At 37.9% G+C, this 18315-nt stretch overlaps 1 pseudogene; it reads right to left on the bottom strand.

Annotated features, from left to right (window-relative positions):
- Positions 1 to 7950: 7950 nt before the first annotated feature.
- Positions 7951 to 18143, bottom strand: LOC114092314 (ribulose-phosphate 3-epimerase-like; annotated as a pseudogene).
- Positions 18144 to 18315: the final 172 nt, after the last annotated feature.

Raw genomic sequence — 18315 nt, 5'->3', positions numbered from 1 at the left:
ATGAAATATGGCTGATGTAACAAAAGAGAAATATCTAAGTGCCCAAACTAAGTTTAAATACAAACACATCAGAGATCAGTGACCAATGAGTTGGATTCCACATACTCTATAACTTATATAGATTTATAATTACTGTATAATTATATAATAAAAAATTTGGATGATTATATAATAAAAATTTTGGATGAGGTAGTTATTGGCAAAGCATGCACAAGAAATACCCAAATAAAAGTAGCTACAGACTTTTGATTGCAAAATTCCAAAAGATATTGCTGATGTATTTCTTTTTGAATCTTTACTTGGCCAGTAGACCAAAAAGAATGCTAAGCTTGTGATGTATTTCAAGTCTGCTTTTTAAAAAAATATTGGCCAAAGATCCAAACAGACTCCCTTCTTTTTACTGAACCCAGGGGATATTTATTTTCTTTTTAGTGAGCAAAATTTCAAAGGCTCTAAGAAAAAGATGGCAAACAAAAATATTTTTTGTTATCATCTTTCATATTTTATCCAAGATAAAATTAAGAATAATTATCCCATGTCACTCACACTGATTCCTTAGATCTCTGCCAGTGGAGTTGTTTTCTTTGTTGGAAATGTTCTTTCTTATAGAACCAGCTATATATAATATCTCTTTTCATTTGGGGCTCTGAGACAGACTTCTCTAATGGAAATGTTATGACAGAACATCCAGGGGTACCTTATAATGCTGCTCTCTTTCCAAGTAAGAGAAGAATTGTTATGTGGAATGTGGCCCAAAGTCTTGGCCCACTAGGCAGATTTTTCTAAGGGTCTTCAGGCATGACGTGCAGAAACCAGAAACTCTGGTTGGTGAAGCTGAGGAAATGTCTCTTTGAGGTTCCAAGCCTCCCCCTGCACTGGGTCGAGCTGCGTCCCTCTCTCTATACAAACTCTCCTTATGCTCAGGAAGAAGAGCCACTCTGAAGGTCTCACATGCACTGGCTGGCTAACACAGCATTTTCCCATGGAGTGATATCATGTTGTTAAAGGTAACTGCCCTGTTTCGGCCACCCCTTGCCTCTTTTGCTTGCAAATCCTATGCGATAGACATGTTTGGGAAGTCTCTCTGCTCTGTCCTTGAACCTCATTATTCAGGATGGGCAGCCATTCTCACTGTGTCCTCCACCTTTCTGTGACCAGGTGGCTTTAGGTATGGTGTTTGCAGTCTAGGGAAGAGAGAGCTCCCTCAGCTTTACCAACCAGAGTTTCTGGTTTCTGCATTTATATATAAATGGGCTGGAAGACAAGCCTGAAGATCTTTAGAAAAATCTATCTAGTGGGCTAAGACATTTGGCCTCATTCCACATATGGCCCTAGCTGTGTCCTCCAGGGTTCTTTGGAGACTGTTTCAGGAGTGGTACAGATTAGTAAAACTGCTGCGATGTTTCTCACTTAGCTCGTGAGGCAAATGTGGACAAATGTGTGTTGTCTCTTGGACTGAACTCCAACACCTCACTCCCTGGCCCTAGCATATAACACATTTATAATGCCGCAATATCCAGGGAAGGTCTTCAGGAGTTGTATAATTATATAATAAAAATTTTTTCCAAGAAATGGGAATGGTGATTAAACGTTGTCATTATCATTGTTTGTTTGCTCTGAAATCAATTATTTCAAAATGCCTGCAGGGTTTGACACAATGGGTTCAGAGATTTGATATTGTTTTGTTGTGTAGGTTTGTTGTGTGTTACAAGGCAAGGGAGGCTTACTGGGAATTAGAGATGTTCTCTCCTGCATTTCTCACCAGAACTTGTCCCTTTTCTTTTATTCATTTTCTCTGTGGAAGGCACCATTATTAACCTTGATCCATCAATCAAGGTTATCCCAGGTGCTGTAGCATGCAGAAACTTACCTAAAAACCAACCCAACTGGCTTGATTCACAGGATTCCAGAGTTCTCTCTTCTACGTATCCTCCAGATTCAGTTGACAAATTCTATCCATTTTACTTCTTTAATTTCATTAGATTGCATTCTCTTCTTCTTTATTCCTATGCTACCACCTAACTCAGCCCCTAACCACATCTCACATACAATAAATAAAAATGCTATAATATTCTGCAAAGCAGACAGGGTAATTTTTCAGGGGGACACAGATGAGGGATGGGAGAGTTTTTTAAAGAGACCAGATCCTGAATCCCTGTTCTCTCAAATCCTTAGGGCAGAAGTGATTCCAGGGGCAGACAGAGTGGATGGCATTGACGCAGACAGATTTTTGTGTCAGTATTTAATTTCTTTCATCCTATTTCCTTTATATTCTGGTTTTCATTGCTACATTTGCTTACAGTTACTTTCCAAAGAGGGGGCCATCTATATGTTAAACTGGTTGCTCATAGAAGTTAAGAGGTCACTGTGAATGAGTGCTCATCCATGTTTATTTATTTTCAGGCCTATTCTTTCTTTATTGAGTGATGGAATTAGAAAATGTGGTTCCACTGGACACCAGAAAGATGAATAGATGCTACTTAAGGAGAAGGCATAATAATGAGGGAAGAGTTAGATACCCTTGAAGACAAATATCCAAGTTTCAAATTCAACAATTTGGCTTGTGGTTGATTGTCATTATTTCATAAAGGAAAAAAATATTGGTTTGTGTCTGTTTTATTTTGATACAATACTGCTTAAGCCATGATAAGAACGATAAGTATCAGAACTCATTTATGTCTTGGTACATTTGAAAATATACTGGAAATTATTGAGCCAGTTTTTTTTTTTTTTTCCAAAATAGTCTTTAAATTGAAGGTTTTAGGAAAGCATATTGGAGGCCCCATTCACAACAAAGGAGCTGCTGTACCGCAATTATTCTGAATGAGTGAGGCTTTACTATTCGGTATGTGTGTCGAAGTCAGAGCGCCTCAAACAGGATGTTGTAATTTAAACAGTTCCCGTGGGGGAAAGGGAAATAGTCATGCTGTTACTATTTAACCATGGACAAGCTTTGAAATAACTGAATAGAGTATTCCAGAAGCTAATGAGTTATGCTGTAAATGCCCTTTAAACTTCAACTTCAAGGCAGGACATGGTTATTACTCACGGATTTTCTCAAGGGCACACAAGGTTATCCACACCAGTTTTTGAACACCTACAACCCACAACCCCATGTGGCATTTAAAAAACCCAGTATGAACACACTTAACAGTGAAGGTTGTTAGTGCAATATAAGTGCTTTGATACACCTCTGTTCTTGGAACGTGCACACCAGTTGTTCACTGTGTGAGCTTCTATGATGATTCTATGATGAATCAATTTGTCTTTGAAACTCCAGCAAACACTTAATGTTTATATTCCCACAATCATTCAGTTCTTGTTATTGATATTGAGTAGGTTGAAAACATATTTATTTTGGGTAGGTGGATACAAACCCAGTTTTGGTCATGATAGTTTTCTTTCCTTTGGAAACATTAAATTTTCTTCTAAAGTTCATAAATTGTCCTAGTCTGACCCTTGAATCCATATTACCTGACTCACTTTAGGAGTGAAAATAACCAACCTGATGAAAACTTCTTCCAAAGTCAAAGACGACGGTCTACAGTCCCCATAGGTCATTGCATCAGTCAGCTTTTCATTGCTGTGACAAAATACCTAAGCAAAAGCAACTTAAAGAAGAAAAGGTTTATTTTGCCTCATGATTTCAGAGGTTTTGGTCCCTGGTCACCTGGCTTTGTAGTTTCTGGGCATGTGGTGAAGCAGAGTATCATGGCAGGGAGCATGTGGTAGAGCAAAGCTGCTCATCTCATGGTGGCCAGGAAGCAAAAATAGAGGGAGGAGAAGGAGTCAGGGTCCAGATATACCTTCCAGGGCAAGCCCCCAACTGCCTATTTCCTCCAATTAGAACCTATCTCCTACAGTTCCCACCACTTCCCAATAAGTCCATTCTATTATGAACCCATCAGGGGCTTAATCCATCAAAGACATCAGACCCCTCATGATCCAATCACTTCCCCAAAGTTCTGCCTCTGAACTGCATTGAGTTGCTGCATTGAGAACCAAACCTTCAACACAGGAACCTTGGGGGGACAATCCAGATCCAGGCCATAATAGTATGAATGGGTCAGAGCTATTTTTACTTCTAGTGCCATCGATGAACTTTCTCTCTGCCTGCTCTTCAGCACACAAGTTGCTAAAATTGAGTGGCAACCATCTAGGGGAATGGAGTGGTAGATGAGAACAAGTGTACAGAGCCCAGTCACGGCCACTCAGAATGTGTGAGCCCAGATCCTAGTTTTCCTTGGTATACAAGTAAGAAGCGTGCGGGCTTTCTCTCGATGAGTCTTCCTCAAATACTGTCTTCTCCTTCACTCATCTTTTGTATTTTAGATTTTTTTTTAATTGAAGTATAACTTGTTTCCTTTTATATTTTTCCCCAGGAGGCATTTTAAATTCTTCTCCTTTTCCTCCTCTTCATCCTTTTTCCAATTAAAAGGGAAAAATATGGTCTTCTATGTTCCCCAATCCTTACCTCATCTCCACCTTGGTTGTCCTCATGTACCAGGGAATCTTGTCTCATGGTTAGGATCCCAGGAGCCTTTGACACATTCCCACATCCCAGATCCAGGCGTAGTTGAGCATCATGTGGTCTTTAGCTCTTGCTTGCTTGTTCTTAACACAAGCCCTTGTCTCAAAGTTCCCATGTGATTTCACTTGGTCATGATCCTTCGTATGTGAGAAATTCTATAGTTTTTCCTGAGCTGATTTTTAAGACCATTTCTTTAGAGAAGCAGGAGAAATCTGATTCGATCACCCTTAAAAATGGCTTGATTTTCTTTTGATAGTGATTTTTAAAAGTATGTCTTTGTAAAATAGAGGCGAAGAATTTTAAATACATCTACATGGCCATGTATTATTTTTCTGCCTATTTTTCTGTCTTGGAAGGGAGTCCTCCAAATCAAAACTGAACATGAAAGGAATGGAAGACCTTGAGGTGAGAAGAGTCCCAGGTGCCCTGGATGAGATGCACTTGAGCTCTGGGTTCTGGTTTCCCTCCTGCAACTCTAGGAGCTTATTGGATGGTGAGAAGAAGACTGGTGATGTGACACCCCCTGCTGACCTACGGGAGAATGCTGTGTCCTTATCCTTCAACACTGCCTCATGGGCCAGGTCTCCAGGCCCTTTCCATCTGTCACTGTGCTGCTGGTGACGCATTATGTTCCTTCACCCCAGGTAACAATGAAAATTGGTCATTGCAAAAAAAGCTGAGGTGTTGATTTGGAATCTTGGCTCATTCTTATTCTTTATTGTTAGCTTCTCTAGCACCAGATTAGTCTGGTAATTTAACTAATTCTAGTCATGAATATGCTGTCTTGAAATGACAATATCTCGTAAGCCTACAATCCTAAATCACTTAGGCCAATTTTATTAGGCAGATTATTACAAACACAGAAGCTAAGTCAAGTCAGCAGATTAGTAAATGTTTAGTAAACATTTTACATTAAATTAAACATGCTAGCTTTAGAGAAGCTAGTTTTTCATTTATTGGTTTTTGGTTTATTTATTAGGCATCTAGATTTAGTGTCTCTATAAGACCTAAGAATTTGCAATATAGATTTAACAAAATGGCAAAGCAGGAACTAGGATTTGATTCTAACTTATATACACTTCTTGGTAGCTAGGCACAGTGGTGTACGCCTGTAATCCCAGGCATTCAGGAGGCTGAGGCCTGAGGATTACAAATTTGAGGCCAGCCTTAACAACTTAGTAAGACCCTGTCTCAAAATAAAAAATAAAAATAAAAAAAAAGGGTTAGGAGTTTAGCTCAATGGTAGAGCTCTCCTGAGTTAAATCCTGAGCACCACAAAAGCAAAACAAGCTAAACAACTCCAATAAATACTTCTTCCCAATAGAAACTGAATCTTTCTACAATGGCCTTTCCACCACATAGGCATAACTGCTGCTAAGTTTTTGATAATTCCTTAACAATTAAAGGAATTGGTGTTGAGAACTGAGGGACTTTCATTCTATTCACAGTCCCATAGAAATATACATTACAGACCTCAAGTTACTGAAAGTAATCGGTTGAAAGGAATTTTCATTTTGGAGTTTGTCAACTATCTCCTCTTCCTTTTTTTTTTTTTTTTTTGAGAGAGGGGAGAGAGAGAGAATTTTAATATTTATTTTTTAGTTCTCGGCGGACACAACATCTTTGTTTTGTATGTGGTGCTGAGTATCGAACCCGGGCCGCACGCATGCTAGGCAATCGCGCTACCGCTTGAGCCACATCCCCAGCCCTATCTCCTCTTCCTTGACTTTGGGCACATTCAATTTTCTCATTCAAGTTGATAAAGAAGATAAATTCAAGATTTAAAGAAACGGCTTAGAAAGGAGTTGGCACTTGGGAAGGGCCCATGAATAGTGCCTCTTAGGACACCCTTAGAGTGGCAGTTCTTAGAATGTGATAGACTGATCACGGGGGTCCCCAAATCCTATAGGAGTCCACAAGACAAAATATTCTCCTGATAATACTAAGGTGTTATCTGCCTAGTAGTCATTACCAAACTGTTACTGAAGTCATATGCTCTGTATAGGTCTTGGTCCTGGTATCCCATCCATAGTCATCAGTCTAGTGCCACCAAGCAATTTTGGTTTGAAAAAAATTCAAGCAAGTTTCACTTAAGAATACCCTTGAGAAGTTGTAAAAATTAGCAAGTTTATTAAATCTCAACTCTGATTAGGGGTCTTTTTAATGTGCTCTATGATGGAAAGGGAAGAGTGCAGAAAACCCCTCTGTTGAAACCCAGAAGCTGGTGTGTTGAGGAAAAGAACACGAACATTTATTTGAGTGGTGAACCAAACTACCTGCATTTTCCATGAAATACTGTTTTTAATTGACAGTCCAACCAATGGACAAACAATGGCTCTTTATTTGTTTATTTATTTATAGGTACCAGTGATTGAACCCAGGGGTGCTTAAACACTGAGCCACATCCCCAACTCTATTTATTTATTATTTATTTTAAGACCAGGTCTTGCTAAGTTGCTTAGGGCCTTGGTAAGTTGCTGAGGCTGACTTGAAACTCTCAATCCTCCTCCCTCAGCCTCCCTAGCTTCTGGGAATACCAGAATGCCTCACTGCACATGGTAAACAATGGCTATTTAGACTTCAGTATTTTGCTGATGTTTTCTCAAAAATGAATACAGTGAGCATGTCACCTCAAGGAAAATAACGATATTTGTTGTCAATGATAACATCTGAAATTTTCTATGGAAAATAATTTTTATGGTATGTATCCCATCAAAGTAGCTTATATTTTTCAGTTTCATTCTATTCATATTATCAAGCATGTAAGCCAATCAAAATGACATGAAATAGGAAAAACTTACTCATTTTCTTTGTTTTTAGAAACTGCTGTGAGGGGCTGGGGATGTGGCTCAAGCGGTAGCTCGCTTGCCTGGTATGCGTGCGGCCAGGGTTCGATCCTCAGCACCACATACAAACAAAGATGTTGTGTCCGCCGAAAACTAAAAAAAAAAAAAATAAATAAATATTAAAATTCTCTCTCTCTCTCTCTCTCTCTCCTTCTCTCTCTCTCTTTAAAAAAAAAGAAAGAAAGAAACTGCTGTGAAACAACAGAAAATTCATCTTTATAAATATAAAATAAAAAATTTTAAACTAACTAATATACTCTACTTAGGCATCAAGATGCATCGCTGTAACACGATTTCAGCCCTATTTTTACTCTATTTAAAGATCAAATCTTTCCCAGTAAAAATAAAATATTTCACCAGACTAATCTTTAAACTGTATCACTTAAAGTGTAGTTATACACACCAATTTCTAACCTCTTAGAAAATTCTGCACAGTAGATTTGAATCATTGACATGAATAATTGCTCAGAAAAGCTGCCCTGCCTCATTGTGATATGATGAGGTAGTTTTCCAGTAAAATGATTTCAAGAGCAGTAACTGGGTTCCTTGTGGTTTCTTTGATCAAGAGGACCTTTATGAGCAGCTTGTTAAGGATTTGATCACAGATCTGTTACCTTTCCTCCTCATAGTGATGCTGCCAGACACAATCACATATGCTCCTGCCGTTGCACATTTATGAACAATGTTGGAACTTACTCCACCATCCACCTCTATATGGGAACCAGGTTCCAACCAATGAACCGTTGACATCATATTGTCCTTGAATTTCTGCTGTGAAGACTCAGGTCCCCCCATTAGGACCAAGGCCATGCAAATGTTCAGCCCTCCTGGTTTGATGGTAAGGTCACCCCATTCTCCCACTTGTCTTTAATCAGAGCCTCAGGGTTCTCAGTAACCTCAAGATGAGACATGTATTGCTTGGATCCTGCTGCAATCATTTGCTTTACCCAAGGTTCTGACCTGGACCATCATGTGCTTGTCAAAGGAAATCTTGGCTTAGTTGTTTTCATAAACTTTCTAGCACAAGGTGACCAAAGGTGATAATGGGAACCAAAAAAAAAAAAAAAAGAACAAGAAAGAAAAGAAATATGACCTTCCTGAAGATCAGGGTGCATCCAGGTAGAGATAATTGGCACCAGAATATAGCATCTGGAAGCACTTGGCTCCTAACTTGACCAGGTCACTGCTGCAAACAGATGGGCTAATCCTGCAGCCTGATACTATGGTTCTGGTTTTCTGAAAATTTTGAAAAATGTATATCCACTAGTATGGTCTCAACGGTTTCCCCAAAGTGCATAAGAGGGCTGGGGTTGTGGCTCAGTGGTAGAGCGCTTACCTGGCATGTGTGAGGCACCAGGACAGGCAGCTTCAATTCTCAGCACACATACAAATAAATTTTAAAAAAATGTCCATTGACAACATATAACAATAATTAGATTTAATTTTAAAAAAATGTGAAAGAGACCAGCAGATTCTAATGTGACAGAGTGCAAAAAAGTTTGTTGATACTTAATTCCATATTTCAAGCCAACATTAAGAAACTACTGCTTATACAGTTTTGGTGCTAAATATAAATAAATACTGATAATTTTCTTTAGAAAGCTATTAAAACACCCCTCTTTTCCCAATGGCATATATTTATGAGGTTGGATTTCTGAATCGTGTACATACTTCTTTCAAGATAATATATTGAGATAGACTGAATACAGAAGTTGTATGGGAATCCAGTTATCTACTCTCCAGTCAGACATGAGAGGAATTTACAAAAAATGTCTAATAATGCTGTTCTTCTCACTAAATTGTCTGTTTGATAAAATATAATTACTTGTCATAAAATACATTATTAAGGTTAACATATAATTGATGTGTCATTGTAAGCTTAAATGACTATCTAGATAATTATTTTAAACATTTATGCTTTGATATCAAATGTAGAGATATCTACAATCCATATAATCAAAAACTCTTTTGGCTTCTCAAAAGAGAAGTATTACTGAGTCAAACAGTAGACTAGGGAGTAACCCAAGATAGCAGAATAGAGGAGGTAAGGTTCCTGGCTGCTCCGAGGTCAAAACCAAGAAAGCAGACAGGCAACTTCTTGGCAAGACAGGTGAATAACAAGATAGGTGAAAGGGTGAGAAAATACATATCACTCACATGGATCATGTAAAAAAGCAAGGGTTTCTATTCTTATATTAGATAAAGTGAACTTCAAACCAAAGTTAATCAGAAGAGACAAAGAAGGACATCATATTGCAAAGGGAATTATACATCAATAAGACATAACAATCATAAATATTTATGTCCCAAACATTGGAGCATCTACATACATCAAACAATCCCTTTTCAACTTCAAGAATCAAATAGATCACAACACAATAATACTGGGTTTGAACATTTTTATCCATATATAGGAATACAAATGTAAATATATATAATAAACATATATAATACATGAAAGTATTTAGATGGATATGGATTTGTATATAGTTATTTTTCTTTATAGATGGATGTTTACAATTTTGGTAAGATATAGGATATGATTATTTAACTGAATATATATGAAAATTTATGGGTAGAATTTTGGTTGCCGTTAGGGTAATTCACATATATATGAGTATATTACAAACATATATGAAATATATATTTTAAAATATATATGGATATTAAAAGTAATATTTATAATTTTTGTTTAAAAGGCTCATAATTATAGGTAAGGTTAGGTTTAGTTTTGAGTTACACCTTTAGTTTAGGAGATAGTTTACCTTTAGAACACATACATCAATATATATGAATATAAATATAAATATAGAGGTAATATTATATATCAAAAATATGTATATATAAAAAGTATATATACATATACTTTTATCTATGGATATTTTTAAGGTAAGCAATATTGTTATATTACATGCAAACTCTGGGTTATGCCTATGGAAATGTGTGTGTGTGTGTGTGTGTGTGTGTATATATATATATATATATATATATATATATATATATATATGATATTTATGGGTTTTTATGTGAATTTATGAATTTATATCCCCCAAGACATAGGTACATTCATGTAAAATGTTATGGTTTATATGTATAGAGGTTTCTCTGAAGTGTATTGGTAGGTATAGGACTAATGTAGAAAAATACTTAGTGTTAATTTAGGGGTTGAACATTTTTATCCATACATAAGAATACAAATATGAACATATATGTAAAAATATATAAAAATATTTAAGTGGATATAAATTTATATGTAGTTATTTTTTCTTTTGAGATGGATGTTTACAATTTTGTTTTAGTTATAGTTTATGATTATATAACTGAATATATATGAAAATGTATGAGCAGGAATTTGGTTTCTATTAGGGTATTATATTCATATATATATATGAATGTATATAAACATAGGAATATATATGTGAAAATTTATGTGGATATTCAAACTAAACTAAAACAAATATATTTTTTGGTGAGAAAAAAAAAAGAACAGCAGAATAGATGTCTATGGTCCATATGGTCTTTTCAGTCTAGGATTCTAGACTTTAGAATGAGGGGTATAATTCTGTGCAGATGAATTGGAGCATAGCAATAATACAATGAAAAATTGATTTTAGAAATTTTTGCTTTGAAATAAAAGAAAGGAACATTTGATCATGACTTCAGATACATATGAATGAATAAATAAAGGTTTTTGAGAGGTTATTTATGATTCAGTTTCTCCTAGGAAGTTGTCACGCTATTATTTATCACTCTTACTGGTTTAAGGGTGGTTATCAATGTCGAGATTGAGGAGCATATATGCATTCCTATAATTTTGAAAAAAGAAAAAATGTTCTTGAGCTCACGTCCATTACTTCTAGCTTCATGATAGTAATTTCAGTCTTTCTTTGTTCTAATTAGTGCCTTTTTCCAGACTGGAAATCTCTGCATGGTCTTTGACTTTTTCTTTCTATTTAGTCATCTCCCAATTTGTTCTTTTTTCTTTTTTTGAAAGTTGTTGCACATTTGTTTGTTGCTTCTCCATCCCAGCTGACCCTCTCTGCTCCTGGTGGACATTGCCTAAGGCGTGGATCTATACCAGCTTTCTAACTGTCTCGCTGCTTCTAGGCACACACACAAAATCTTCCTAAAGCAATTTGATGTAGCCACTTCCAGGCATAAATCCTACTGAAGCTCACTATGACCTCTAAAATAAAGCTCCTCAGCCTGACATTCAGGGACATTCAGCATCCTCTTATTTGTACCCGACTATATGCTCCTAGCAACTTTCTCTACCACTCATGAGGCCTGTACCTCAGCCAGGGCAGCTTTCCCACTGTCCAGCCTCAGCATGCCAGCTCCTGTATCCAGGGCTTGGTTTAGGTCATCTCATGCCTAAGAATCTCTCTTCCAGCTACATGTCTCATCTTGTTTCTTATTTGAAGTTCAAGCCCCAATATTTTCTATGAAACACTCTTCCCTTTCTTATAACATTTAGAATAAAAAATATCAATAAGTGATATGACAAGAGTTCTTACTTTGAGCTCCACACTGTTGTAGCACTATTTATATGGTATTACCTCAAATGCTACTGCTAGGCACTATGGGTAATTGAGGCAAGGAAGCAGGTCTGGTTTTTCACTGTTGAGAGGTTGTGTGATAAGCAATAGTCATTGGACTGGGAAGATCCATTGCAAACTCTATTTATGACTGAAAATCTGGATAATTCATATCACCTTTTTATATTTGGTTTCTCATCTATAAATGAGGCTGCCAATAGCATCCATCACACAGGATCATTGTAGGATCAAAAATGAGAATGACCTTTGTAAATAATAAAATTTCACGCATTAGTCAGGGTTCTCCAGAGAAAAACAGAAGCAATAGGATATATAAAAGTGTATGTATATAGCTGGGCAAAGTGGTGCACTCCTGTAAGAGCTAAGGAAGTTGAGGCAGGAGTATTGCAAGTTCAAAGCCAACCTTAACAATTTGGCAAGACCCTGTTTATAAATAAAATATTTTTAAAAAGAAATGGGGATGTGGCTCAGAGGTTAAATACCCCTGGGTTTAATCCCCAATAACAACAACAGCAAAATTAAAATTAAAAAAAAATCTATACACACACACACACACACACATACACAAATTCTGCATGACTTGGTTCATGCAGAATGATGTGGAGGTCAAGAAGACCCACAAATTGCTGTCTGCAAGATGGAGAGCCAAGAAAGTTGGTAGCGTAATCTAGTCCAAAATCAAAGACTTGACACCAGGGGAGCCCATGGTGTAACTCCCAGTCCAAAGCTAATGGTCAAAAAACTAGCCTGCTAGAACCCAAAGATCTGAGAACTGGCAGCTCTGATGTCCCAGAGCAGGAGAAAAGGGACATCCTAGCTTCAGAAGAGAGAGCAAACTCACCCTTCTTTTGCCTTTCTGTTCTTTTCAGGGACTCATCAGAATCAATGATGCTCACTCACATGGGTGAGGGTGGCCATTTTTACTCAGCCTATTGATTCAAATGTTAATCTCTTCCAAAAAACATCCTCACATACACATCCAGAAAGCTTTACCAGTTCCCAGGGCCTCCTTTGCCCAGTTGATTGACATATAGAATTTACCGTCATTCTGCATAAGAATGCTTATTATTACTATTACCATTATTATTATTTCTTTTGTTTCATAGTTTCATGTGGGTATGTACTTTTGTGTCCTCAGTTTGTTTATGAGCTATTGGAAGGGGAGTGTTGAGTCATTCTTCGAATGCTCCTGGAAAATTAGCATGTAAAAGATTTGAATAAGCCATATTGAATGTATAAATGAATTTTCACAATAAGAAAACCCAGGAGGGCTGTGGTAACCCACAAGAAAATTTCACTTGTTTTGTTAAGGGGGTTAAAAAAAAAAAAACAGGACAGTGAGGTTTGCAAAGCAAGTACTGATCTGATTTCAGGGAGGATTGTCTCACAGTGATGAAAACAGTCTAACTACTGAAATTGTTTAAACCACAAGAATTTTTGAAAGATTCCAAGATAAATCATTCATAGTTTTTCAATTGAGAATAAGGCCAACCTTCTGTAGGGAAAGAATGAACCAAGAAAGAAGAGACTTAAGTATGAATCAGTAAGAAAACTTAAAAAACTATAATAGAAAATAAGTGTAGCTAAATTCTGGGAAGGTAGCTTGCATTTTACATAAAATAACATTACAAGATTAAAGCGGACATCGTCTATATATTTAAGCTTCTAATATTTAATCAACTAGAAGATTAGTAGCTTATGAAAGATTGTGGTACTGTAAGAAAACCAGGGTGAGAGTAATACATTCCAGTGCTTCCAGAATTCTAAGAAATGCTATTAAATTTCTAATACAGTGGTGAGTTTAGTCAGCATGAACTTACAGCTATAATCAAATTCTCACCCAGGGTGAATGTGCAAGGTTAAGAATAAGGCTGAAATGGACTGGCATGAAAAGGAGTGCACCATCACACATGGACATATGCCCAGGAACAAATCAGCTTCATGAACAGAAGGTCAAAGTGCTATTGTGAAACCAGAAGGTGCACCTATGAGGACCGTATCCTGTCTGTCTCCTTTCCAATGTTCTTTCTCCAGCCTTTATTCCAGGATCCACTGGATCCTGTGTGAAATGCTCAGTTCTGCTTCAGACTCTGGAGCCAAAGCAAGGGAGATGTCATGAGCCCTAAGTTAAAAGATCGTTAGCTCACCCTCAAGTGAGAGAGAGAACTAATTTCTGACTTGGATCCCTACCTTTACTCGTGTTCTGCCTCCTGTGTGCTAGAGCTGAGCCCATCCTTTGATTCTTTCTCCCTTTGTTCCTCCTCATGGCTGGTTTGCCATCCTGCTCAGTAATGTAGTTTTTGCCCCTTTTATGCTTTACTGCAAATATACACCAATTCTTTTTATCTTGTTATGCAAAATAGAATAGCTTACAAGTCTTTAATCTATGTAAGTTGAAAAAGTACCGAAAATACTTTCTAATTTCCTACCCACTGAAGAAAGAAGGCACATTCTGTAAGAAAGCCGAGAAAAGCACGTGATCCTTTATGTTTGGTACTAGAGCAGGGAGCCCCCAGGCAGAGCCATTTGCACCTGACTCATTGAGCAAGCACAGTTGAACTCTGGAAGCTCCATGAAACCAATGAAAAGAAACGGCACATCAGTGTGACGATTTAGGCTGTTGGTGGAGTATGAGTGCTCAACTGTGCTCCATAACACCTTGGGAAATGCAGATAGTTGATTTAGGTCTTCAGTCAGGTTTTCCTAAAAACTTGCTGGATGCCAAGCAAAATGGGGTCTACTCGGGATTCACAGTTGAATAAGACGTGGCTTCTGCCCTCGAGGGGCTCATTGTCTTGACTGGTGGAGAGAAAAGAAGTGATGGTGACCGATAAAACATTGAGGTGAAAGGTAAATAGGTTAGGATTTGGTGAAATGTAGCCACGCTAAATAGTCAATCACACACAACAACATTGCATAGTGTCACTAATAACCAGGATATATTTTATTTGAAGATTTTTACTTTTCTGAGAAGATATAAAATTGTAACAGAAGATTAACGATAAAGATTAAAAACATAAATGATAATATCTAGCTTAAAGTACATGCAAAACAGGGAAAACAAATACATATGTTTTTTGTAACATTAAAAAAATGTTAAGTACATATGGTCTATAAATTTAAAAACTTGATTAACATTAAAAAATGTTAGAATTTCAATTTGGCACAGCTTGAATAAATTGGCAAAGGACACCATCACAGAGCACTCTCATTTGAAGGTGACTAGAAAAGACTTTGAGTGTAGGGGAGTTTTAAACAAGAACCTCAAAGCCATGCTGGAAATACAGTCTAATCCTATAGATAAGTCTAGGTGGTGGCCCATATTAAGAAACAAGGGTGATTATTAGTAGCTCTGGTTGAAGGGTGACAATCAAATGTTAGCTAAAAATAAGCAAGTGACACTGCTGATGAATAAGATGAGTTAAACGTTGGAATATGGAAGACAGTGGGTGACCTTGAGCTATATAGGCTTATGTGGCTCCTAGGAACTCATGTGGCAGCCACGTAAGTAGGTCTTGAGATTTTAAAACTAGCAGTCTACTGAAAACAGGAATCCATCGGCTCTAAGTCTAGGGAGCAGGAATGTATGATCAGAAGTCTGCTGGCAGCTGTTGAAAGTTTTCAGTTTTTCATTCATTATTCTGTTGCTTACTTATTATGTTCCACAAAAATGTTCTGGGCCCTGCAGATGCCACAGGGAACAAATCAGTTGAGGTCCTAAACCAGTGGAAGAAGTAAAACACAAACAGGCGACACAGAAATACATACGCAAATGAGAAAATTATCAGGTAACTTCAATGTAGAGAGTGAAAGTGAATAATAGGGAAGAGAGAGGGGGTGAGTTGTTCTTGTAAATTTGGGGGGTGGGGAAAAGAGGCCGGGAGGGAAAGGTTCTCTGAGGTGACATTTAAAGTAAGACCTACAGTTATATAGCCAGGGATGTGTGTTTGGGAAGATCATAGTCTGGTGGAGCAATTCCTAGGAGGTAGACAAAATTCGAAACCCTGGGAGGCCACTGTGGTCAAGAGCCAGATGGGTAAGGAGCCCATGAGGAAGGGCCTCAGGAACGTAAGCCACAATCTGAGGTGGTCAGAAGGAGAGAAAAGCTCAGAGGGAAGGGTACGGGCCCAGGGGTGGGCATAGCTGTGGGATTCAGTCATAGATAAACTGAGCAGCTAGAATTTACTACAGTTTGCTGAAAGTAAGATAACCAGAAGTTAGCTTGGAACTGAGGCCATGTTTTCTGGTGCAGACTTTTATAATCATAATCGTTATAATTATTATTACAGTAATCCGCTTGTCTACCCCTGATAGTCTGCTGTTTCCTCTCTTTGCTTCATCTTTGCTTATCTTTTTTATTTTTATATTTTGGTACCGGGTTTTTGAAAGAACGAACAAGGTTCATCATAGGAGAAAATGTCCGTTAATTGAGGAACAGCTCTGCATATTTATGGAGATGGGGGCAGTTTGACAGTTATGACAGTTTAACAGTTTGACAGTTGGCACGGGGTGCTTTCTGATTGGTGGGTAAGGATCATGTGAGTCAACAGGGCTCACCATTGGACAGCTCTTCTTGGGGAAATGGGGAAGTTAGTCTTTGCAGCCGGGATGACTCCCAACAGTTTTGAATTGAGGGGCACTCGACCACTGAGCCACATCCCCAACCCTATTTTGTATTTTATTTAGAGATAGGCTCTCACTGAGTTGCTTAGTGCCTTGCCATTGCTGAGGCTGGCCTTGAACATGCCATCTTCCTGCCTCAGCCTCCCCAACCACTGGGACTACAGTTGTGTGCCACCAAGCCCAGCTCATCTTTGCCTATTGATTGAAATAAAATTAACTGTCTTCCTTGACAGAGTTTAAGAATCCCCACTCAGAGGACCCCAAATACACAGCACAGTCACATGGCTTTATGTTTATGTGGTCACATGTTACTATCATGTGAGGGTGTTCAGGGTGAGGGACTAAGTCTTATTGTCTTTAATTCCCGAGTAACTTACATAGTATCTAGCATGAGCAAGTGCTCAGTACATAAAGGATTAGTTTATTGATTGATTACACAAATGAAAGAGTAAGTAGATGATGTGGCTTACTCAAATCCTTTGTGAAGTATATAAAATAACAGTAGTTAAGATGTATGAGTATGTCTGATTCCTGCCAGGTACTTTACATGCATTATGGCCATGTAAAGTCAACGTGGTATGGAGTGAAATCATCTACCTTAGAGACGAATAAATTGCCACTCAAAATCAGTTAAGAGTGGCAGCAAGGCCAAACATGTAGTGATGGGCGAGGCTGGGAAACATGTTGGTTTCTTATATGTCCTCTCCAGTTTGCCTAAGTTAACAGTGGATGGTGATGGGTCCATAGATGTGTCTGCAAGGAGAAAAAATTTCCTACCCTATAGCAGGTGGTTCCTGATTGCTATGATTTTTTGTTTGTTTGTTTGTTGAGTTCAATAGGCAACTGAAGAGCCAGTTAAGTTTTTGACTGATAGGATACATATGTTATGATGGAAATGATCCTTGAGGTGATTTTCTCCACTATATTGGCTACTCAGTAAAGGCTTGAATTACAGGGAGACCCGTTAGGAGTTGATGACGACCCTCCAGTCGTGGAGCTATATGAAGAAGCGGGGTGGTGGCCCTAGAAATAGAAAAGAAAGAAAAAATAATTTTGGAAATATTGAGTAGGAAAAAAGTGAGAGATCTTAAAGCTTTATTAAATACTGATAACAAAGAGGGTTCACTCAAACATAACTTTGGGATTAAAAACCTATGAACTTTAGGAGCACCTAAGAACAGGTGAAGAGTTTTCTTAGGTAATTTTGAGGGTCACTCTCTTTAAATTATAAGATTCTTGTGAATCAGAGCTGTTTCCTTTCTTTAACTATCCCTCCCTTTTTTTCTCTTTTTATTTCAAAAGAATGGCTCTGAAAATTGCCGCAGTCTGGCTGGGCACAAATCATGAGCCACTCAAGCAGGAACTAACTTTATTTTCCGAACTCCCGCAGCCCTCCTAGGCACACCACACCAACTGGAACTCCCTCCACTGGAACTTCACCAACCAACTCGAACTCCCCAGGAAATCCCCTCGAGAACTCCAAAGTAGGCAGACAGCAGGGATCTATATACAATAGAACCAATCCAGCATCATCTTAATGGCTCACCTCTCAACCATTACTTCTGGCAAAATGCCAGGGGCCATTCCGACTCGGCTGTGGCTCTCAACAGAAAATTATCATTATCTGAATATACAAATATGTTCACAAAACAAGAATATAATTAGAAATCTCTCCAGGATTTGGTACACACAAAGTGCATTCTTTTTTGGCTTCCAAGTCCTGGAAATGTTTGTGGCTATTCTTGAATTCAGTGAG

The sequence above is a fragment of the Marmota flaviventris genome, chromosome 12 (assembly GCF_047511675.1).
Source record: "Marmota flaviventris isolate mMarFla1 chromosome 12, mMarFla1.hap1, whole genome shotgun sequence".
Lineage (NCBI taxonomy): Eukaryota > Metazoa > Chordata > Mammalia > Rodentia > Sciuridae > Marmota > Marmota flaviventris.
This window is presented reverse-complemented; position numbering and strand designations above follow the sequence as displayed.